This window comes from Triticum urartu, chromosome 4, assembly GCF_003073215.2.
Source record: "Triticum urartu cultivar G1812 chromosome 4, Tu2.1, whole genome shotgun sequence".
Lineage (NCBI taxonomy): Eukaryota > Viridiplantae > Streptophyta > Magnoliopsida > Poales > Poaceae > Triticum > Triticum urartu.
The window spans coordinates 567,826,382-567,833,771 of record NC_053025.1 but is presented as its reverse complement, the minus strand read 5'-3'; the positions used below and the strand labels follow the sequence as shown (position 1 = coordinate 567,833,771).

The window sequence follows — 7,390 nt, the reverse complement described above, 5'->3', positions numbered from 1 at the left end:
GTTCGATTACCATGCTCAGATTTTATCATTTCAAGTAAAAACAATCGACTCCAGTGGAGATGATACGATGCACTGCATTTGCAGCAGGGAAGGAGAGGAGAGAGGGGCAGGGCATCATTACTGGGCCTGGCGCTCGCGCTCACATCAACCATCAATGATGCGCGCCGAACCATTTGGGAACGAAAACTGATGAATGCTCTGCCCTGCCACCCTCCTCCTCTCCCACGTCAAGCTGACCCGCGTTGCTTCTCCGCGCCACCATCCCAGCTGGAATTCACTCCCCCACCATCCCGCTCCGGTTTCCGCGACAAGCGAGCGAGTAAAACCGAGGCGTGCGTGCGGCCTCTGTCGCCGGCGAGGCCAGGCGGCGCCTGGAAATTACCCCGCTGCCCTCGCCCACGCGCTGGCGCAGTGCGGTGGGGCGTCCCGACGTCCCGTCGTCACGTCGAGGGGGCAGGAGCGTAAAATCACGGCGCCGCGCTCGCGCGGGAAATCCGGAAGCGGAGTGGCGTGGTACTGCGGCCCAGGGTGTCGCCCGTCCGTCCGTCCTTGCCATCTCAGAACCTTTCAATACAACCACCCCCGAGAGGCCGAGACTATTGCCATCCATCATCGCACCAGCAGCGGCTCTTCCCCCATTCCGCGTGGGGGGCTAGGGTTTCCATCGCGCTCTCCCCGCCTCGCCCCTCGCCGTCGCCGGCCAGGGGCCCCCGATCGGACCGGCGCCGGGGCCTCCTCGCCGCGGAGGGCTCCGGCCGGCTCGCGCTCGCCGGATGCGGCCGGTTCCGAGGTACAGGAACGCCCTCTCGCGCCGCTGTGCGACACTGCCTTTTCTTCTTCCGTGCCCGTGCGCTTATTGGTGGGTTGTTTCGGGGGGCGTAGCTTGCGATGATCTCTCTAGCGGAATGTGCGGTGGCGCTGGGGATTTTTGTTTGTGTCCTCGATGGTTCCGTTCCTGAGAAGGGGAGCGCCGCCGCATCACTCTGGGAGAATGTTGGTGCCCCGACGATGCTTTAGCGGTAGTAAGCTGCTCGAGATCGTTTGTAGGTGCATTGGTGGACATCCTTGTCTCTGCAGCGACTCCTGAAGGAGTTGCTGCGACTAGTACTCTGTTGTGCACATGCTTCTCGTTGTAGACTTGTAGGATCCTTGCAGTGTTGCTGTATGAATGCATCTAGTACTCTGTGGTGATCCGTGATCTATCTAGCTGCGGATCACAAAGTCAAATGCCAGTTGCTGTACTAGTTGATTGGTACAGTTAGCAATTGATTTTCTTTAGTTCAGCTTGCACATATTCAGTGTGGTCTGGGTATGTTCGTCCTGCGGAACAAAGCTGGAAAGTGACTAGTTAATCCGGTAAAACCAAGCATGGAAAATGTGGATGTAAAATCCTGGCAGTTTAGTGAGTAATGTCTTGGGAGCAGGACGCACATTCTCCAGTGGTGACCTTTCTCTGCTTTGTTGGAATACTGTAGGATGTACATCTGATTACAAAAGTACTGATGCATAAATCTATTGCTGGTTCCACGAGCCTACTCTGAACTTCTGAAAATGTGTAGTTAACAAAAGTGACTAGTTAACTATTACGATCCACGAGCTTTGTTGGAACCTGGAGCACTTCACATTACAGCATCATCTCACCTCAGCTTCACATCTGACATGTGTAGTTAACTATTACCTCCATCCCAAAATTCTTGTCTTTGATGTGTCTAGATACGGATGTATCTAGGGAGTATATAACAAGGTGTTTTGCACATTGTTTCTTGGTGGTGGGGTTGTACATGCTACCATGAATGCCAAATATTGCCTGTTGTCCTATATGAGATAAGATGCCATCATATGGCCTTTGGTACGCTTGCCTTTGATAGTTCTATGCAGTCTCACAATTTGAGTGAGCAATAGCTTGGGATGTGATTGAAGATGCAACTGCGAATGGCCTTTGTTAATGGTAACGACTATAAAAGCAGATAATGACACTTGATAATATGCAACTTGAAGAGAAAAAAAGACGATGGGGCTATTGGTTTACTAGTTACTTTTACTTTTGTAGTCATAAATACAAGCAGCATACATGTCAAAATTTTATGACAAGAAGAGTAAAGCAACCATTGGAACATCAATCTTGCACCCAATCGAGTCATTCTACATGCATCAGTTCACTTGGCTATTTCAAATTAGAGTAAGAAATGTGGTAAAAATATATTCCAGAATTCATGAAGGACTGGTTGTGGCATGTGAAAATTATAATAATTGCCCTTATTGTATTGTTGAAGTTGTTATGTATTGGTTGTAATGGAATTGGACCCTTCAAGCCTAGTGGTCAAATGATCAAGCCGAACTTAACCAGTAAAGTTCTCAGGCCGTGCTTTTCTCCTGGACATTGCCTAAATTTGAAATCGATAGTTGTTACACTGATGGTTTGTACGTAATATTTTCCAACAGCATGTTTCTTCGGTAAGCTTGGTAAAAACCTTGTCTGCTCGCTGCCCTTGTACCACAGTCCAAGCTAACATGATGCCTTTCAGTAGAACAAATAAAAACATGAGTACTTTGACTTTCAGCAAAAGCGGCATCAAGTCCAGCATAATTACTTTTGTGAATTATTATGTACTCCCTCCGTCCCAAATTACTCGTCGCAGAAATGGATGTATCTAGAACTAAAATACATCTAGATACATCCGTACCTATGACAAGTAATTCGGAACGGAGGGAGTACCTGCTTAAGCTTACTTGTTTATCCACATTATTCCTGGAGCTGCCTATTGCAAATGTTATTGCCGGTTATGTTTTTGTACAAAAATTGCTTGCTGCAGCCTTTTACCAACATCACTTCATTAAGACATCTGCTCTTTTGCAGTGTAGAGCAATGGGGAATGGAGCCAAGGCCGCTGATGATGTTAGGGAAGGGCAACTCAAGCTCATGGATCAATGTCTTGCCGCCACAAGCCCGGCAGTTGTGCATACTGCTCTTCTTTGGGGCTTGGCAAACCTAACCTGAGTCTCCTCAGGCCAAGACCCAGCGCAGCGACTCCTTGTAAGAGGAGGCATTCGTCTGCACGTGCCCATCAACAACTCCTGCAACTATTCTCCACTAACACCGATGACCTCGTCCAGGCACTAACCTGTCCTGGATGAGCTATGGTGATACCTACCTACCGAAGTACTATTATAGCCATCACTAATCTTTCTTCCTTAGTTTCCCTCCGTCTTCACTGCGGTTATTACCACTAATATTATGTAAGGTTTATTTTGGTTTGCTGTGAACCAATTTGGAAATTGGTGGATCATCGTGGTAGTACCATTTCATAGTGTTGGATTCTAGATGTCTGTACTGACTTCTGGTGCACGAATGAATGAATGACCAGTTATATGACGCCGCATTTCTGAACGTTGGTGATTTGCTTGTGTACTGGAATCTTGCTGATGATACCTTGAACTAATGGAAGGTTATGTTGATGAGAGTTGAGTTGTGTTGTAGCTGCATGAAAAAGCCTTGTGTACTGTTTTGTTTTTGGAAAAGTATGTGGATTTATTATAAAGGTTCAACCTTGCACCATCGGACGACCACAGCCATCATCTCTGCTTCTTTGTTGGAGCTGGCTTTGATTTTGTCACTGACAACCAACTTCTTTGTCGGAGCTGGTTTTGATTTTGTCGATGACAACCATCCGCCGACTCCGTTCTAATGGACGAACTCGGATTAAAGCCTGAAAGACTATCTTGAAGATGAAGCATCGCCATCCGCTAAAATGCCACCTTGGCGAGAAAAATAATAATTATGACCTAACTACTCCCTCTGTTCGTAAATATAAGTCTTTGTAGAGCTTTTGCTATAAACCACATACGGATGTAAATAGATGCATTTTAAGTGTAGATTTATTCATTTTGCTCCGTATGTAGTCCACCTAGTGAAATCTCTACAAAGACTTATCAAGAGATAAGAGAAGGATGTTCCTACAAGCCTCCTCAGCGATTTGGATTCCTGGTCGTTGGATCTGGCTGCTTGATGCGATCTGGGCCGTCAAATCAACCCCTAGAACGACCTCGTCCGTCGGATAAAAGAAGTTACTGCTGGAATGAATAGTTTCACCTCGACCGTGCCACCGCACGTAAATAGCCTACCCCACCGGGGGCATTTTCGTCATTTCACGCTTGCGCGTATAAATTGTGTCCCCGCTCCTGTGGAGATGACCTAGCCGCTCTCCCCCGCACTCACGCAGCCCCTCTCCTCTTCCTCCCGTCCCCCCTCCTGCCCACTCGCTCGATCCCCACTGCTCGCCGCCCCGGACGCCGGCCGATTCCGGCCGCCCCGTCGCCGCCCGGCACACACGCGGCTGCAGCTCTACTAGCTTCACCTCGTCGATCCACTTTTCCTCGACTCCTGTGGTCGCCCCCATCAATTTCCCCCTGCGAGGGTTTCGGTTGTGGAGGTCGACCTCGCCTCCGGCAGCCGCCTGCTCGTTGCCCGACGCGATTGGACCGCGGACATCAACACGAAAGAGGTGTTGTTCATCATCATCAATCTGCCTTGGGTTCACCGGATTCAAGAAAGGGCACGGGCGGCAACTCCCTCCTGGATCCATCCGTTGCAGGCGTGCAGGCAACTCCGGTGAGTCCACCCTGATGCATTATTTGTACCTCGCGCACTTTTTCCCTCTCTCGTGGTTCGGCGGGGAGCGAGCGGCGGTTGCAGATCGATGCCATGTGGTGGAGCGGTGGGGGGTTTGTAGGGGGAACCACTGTTGGAAATATGCCCTAGAGGCAATAATAAATTGATTATTATTATATTTCCTTGTTCATGATAATCGTTTATTATCCATGCTATAATTGTATTGATAGGAAACTCAGATACATGTGTGGATACATAGACAACACCATGTCCCTAGTAAGCCTCTAGTTGACTAGCTCGTTGATCAATAGATGGTTACGGTTTCCTGACCATGGACATTGGATGTCATTGATAACGGGATCACATCATTAGGAGAATGATGTGATGGACAAGACCCAATCCTAAGCCTAGCACAAAGATCATGTAGTTCATATGCTAAAGCTTTTCTAATGTCAAGTATCATTTCCTTAGACCATGAGATTGTGCAACTCCCGGATACCGTAGGAGTGCTTTGGGTGTACCAAACGTCACAACGTAACTGGGTGACTATAAAGGTGCACTACGGGTATCTCCGAAAGTGTCTGTTGGGTTGGCACGAATCGAGACTGGGATTTGTCACTCCGTGTAAACGGAGAGGTATCTCTGGGCCCACTCGGTAGGACATCATCATAATGTGCACAATGTGATCAAGGAGTTGATCACAGGATGATGTGTTACGGAACGAGTAAAAGAGACTTGCCGGTAACGAGATTGAATAAGGTATGGGGATACCGACGATCGAATCTCGGGCAAGTATCGTACCGCTAGACAAAGGGAATTGTATACGGGATTGATTAAGTCCTTGACATCGTGGTTCATCCGATGAGATCATCGTGGAACATGTGGGAGCCAACATGGGTATCCAGATCCCGCTGTTGGTTATTGACCGGAGAGTCATCTCGGTCATGTCTGCATGTCTCCCGAACCCGTAGGGTCTACACACTTAAGGTTCGGTGACGCTAGGGTTATAGAGATATTTGTATGTGGTTACCGAATGTTGTTCGGAGTCCCGGATGAGATCCCGGACGTCACGAGGAGTTCCGGAATGGTCCGGAGGTAAAGAATTATATATAGGAAGTGCTATTTCGGCCATCGGGACAAGTTTCGGGGTCATCAGTATTGTACCGGGACCACCGGAAGGGTCCCGGGGGTCCACCGGGTGGGGCCACCTATCCCGGAGGGCCCCATGGGCTGAAGTGGGAAGGGATCCAGCCCAAAGTGGGCTGGGGCGCCACTTCCCCCTAGGGCCCATGCGCCTAGGGTGGGGGAAACCCTAAAGGAAGAGTCCTAGGAGGGGAAGGCACCTCCTGGGTGCCTTGGGGGGGAGGGAATCCTCCCTTGGCCGCCACCCCAAGACCCGTCTAGGGCTGCCGCCCCTCTAGGGGTGGGAACCCTAGAGGGGGCGCACCCTCCTCCCTCTCCCCTATATATATGAGGCCTAGGGGCTGCCCAATACACGCGATCTGATCTCTGCCTCTTGGTGCAGCCCTCCCTCTCTTTCTCCTCATATCTCGCGGTGCTTGGCGAAGCCCTGCGGGATTGCCATGCTCCTCCACCACCACCACGCCGTTGTGCTGCTGCTGGATGGAGTCTTCTCAACCTCTCCCTCTCTCCTTGCTGGATCAAGGCATGGGAGACGTCACCGGGCTGTACGTGTGTTGAACGCGGAGGTGCCGTCCGTTCGGCACTAGGATCATCGGTGATTTGGATCACGACAAGTACGACTCCATCAACCCCGTTCTCTTGAACGCTTCCGCTTAGCGATCTACAAGGGTATGTAGATGCACTCTCCTTCCCCTCGTTGCTGGTCTCTCCATAGATAGATCTTGGTGACACGTAGGAAAATTTTGAATTTATGCTACGTTCCCCAACAGTGGCATCATGAGCTAGGTCTATGCGTAGTTTCTATGCACGAGTAGAACACAAAGTAGTTGTGGGCGTTGATTTTGTTCAATATGCTTGCTGTTACTAGTCTTATCTTGATTCGGCGGCATCGTGGGATGAAGCAGCCCGGACCGACCTTACACGTACTCTTACGTGAGACTGGTTCCACCGACTGACATGCACTAGTTGCATAAGGTGGCTAGCGGGTGTCTGTCTCTCCCACTTTACTCGGATCGGATTCGATGAAAAGGGTCCTTATGAAGGGTAAATAGCAATTGGCATATCACGTTGTGGTTTTAGCGTAGGTAAGAAAGGTTCTTGCTAGAAACCCATAGCAGCCACGTAAAACATGCAAACAACAATTAGAGGACGTCTAACTTGTTTTTGCAGGGTATGCTATGTGATGTGATATGGCCAAAAGGATGTGATGAATGATATATGTGATGTATGAGATTGATCATGTTCTTGTAATAGGAATCACGACTTGCATGTCGATGAGTATGACAACCGGCAGGAGCCATAGGAGTTGTCTTAATTTATTTATGACCCGCGTGTCAACATAAACGTCATGTAATTACTTTACTTTATTGCTAACCCGTTAGCTGTAGTAGTAGAAGTAATAGATGACGTGACAACTTCATGGAGACACGATGATGGAGATCATGATGATGGAGATCATGGTGTCATGCCGGTGACAAGATGATCATGGAGCCCCAAGATGGAGATCAAAGGAGCTATATGATATTGGCCATATCATGTCACTATTATTTGATTGCATGTGATGTTTATCATGTTTATACATCTTGTTTACTTAGAACGACGGTAGTAAATAAGATGATCCCTCATAATAATTTCAAG

General features: G+C 48.9%; 1 long non-coding RNA gene across 1 annotated transcript; it reads left to right on the top strand.

Moving 5' to 3' along the window:
• The first annotated feature begins 211 nt into the window (after nucleotides 1-211).
• LOC125554177 lies at nucleotides 212-3,374 on the top strand. The gene is made up of 2 exons (XR_007304338.1): nucleotides 212-790; nucleotides 2,858-3,374. It is a non-coding gene; the product is annotated as an uncharacterized LOC125554177 (long non-coding RNA).
• The last annotated feature ends 4,016 nt before the right edge of the window (nucleotides 3,375-7,390 follow it).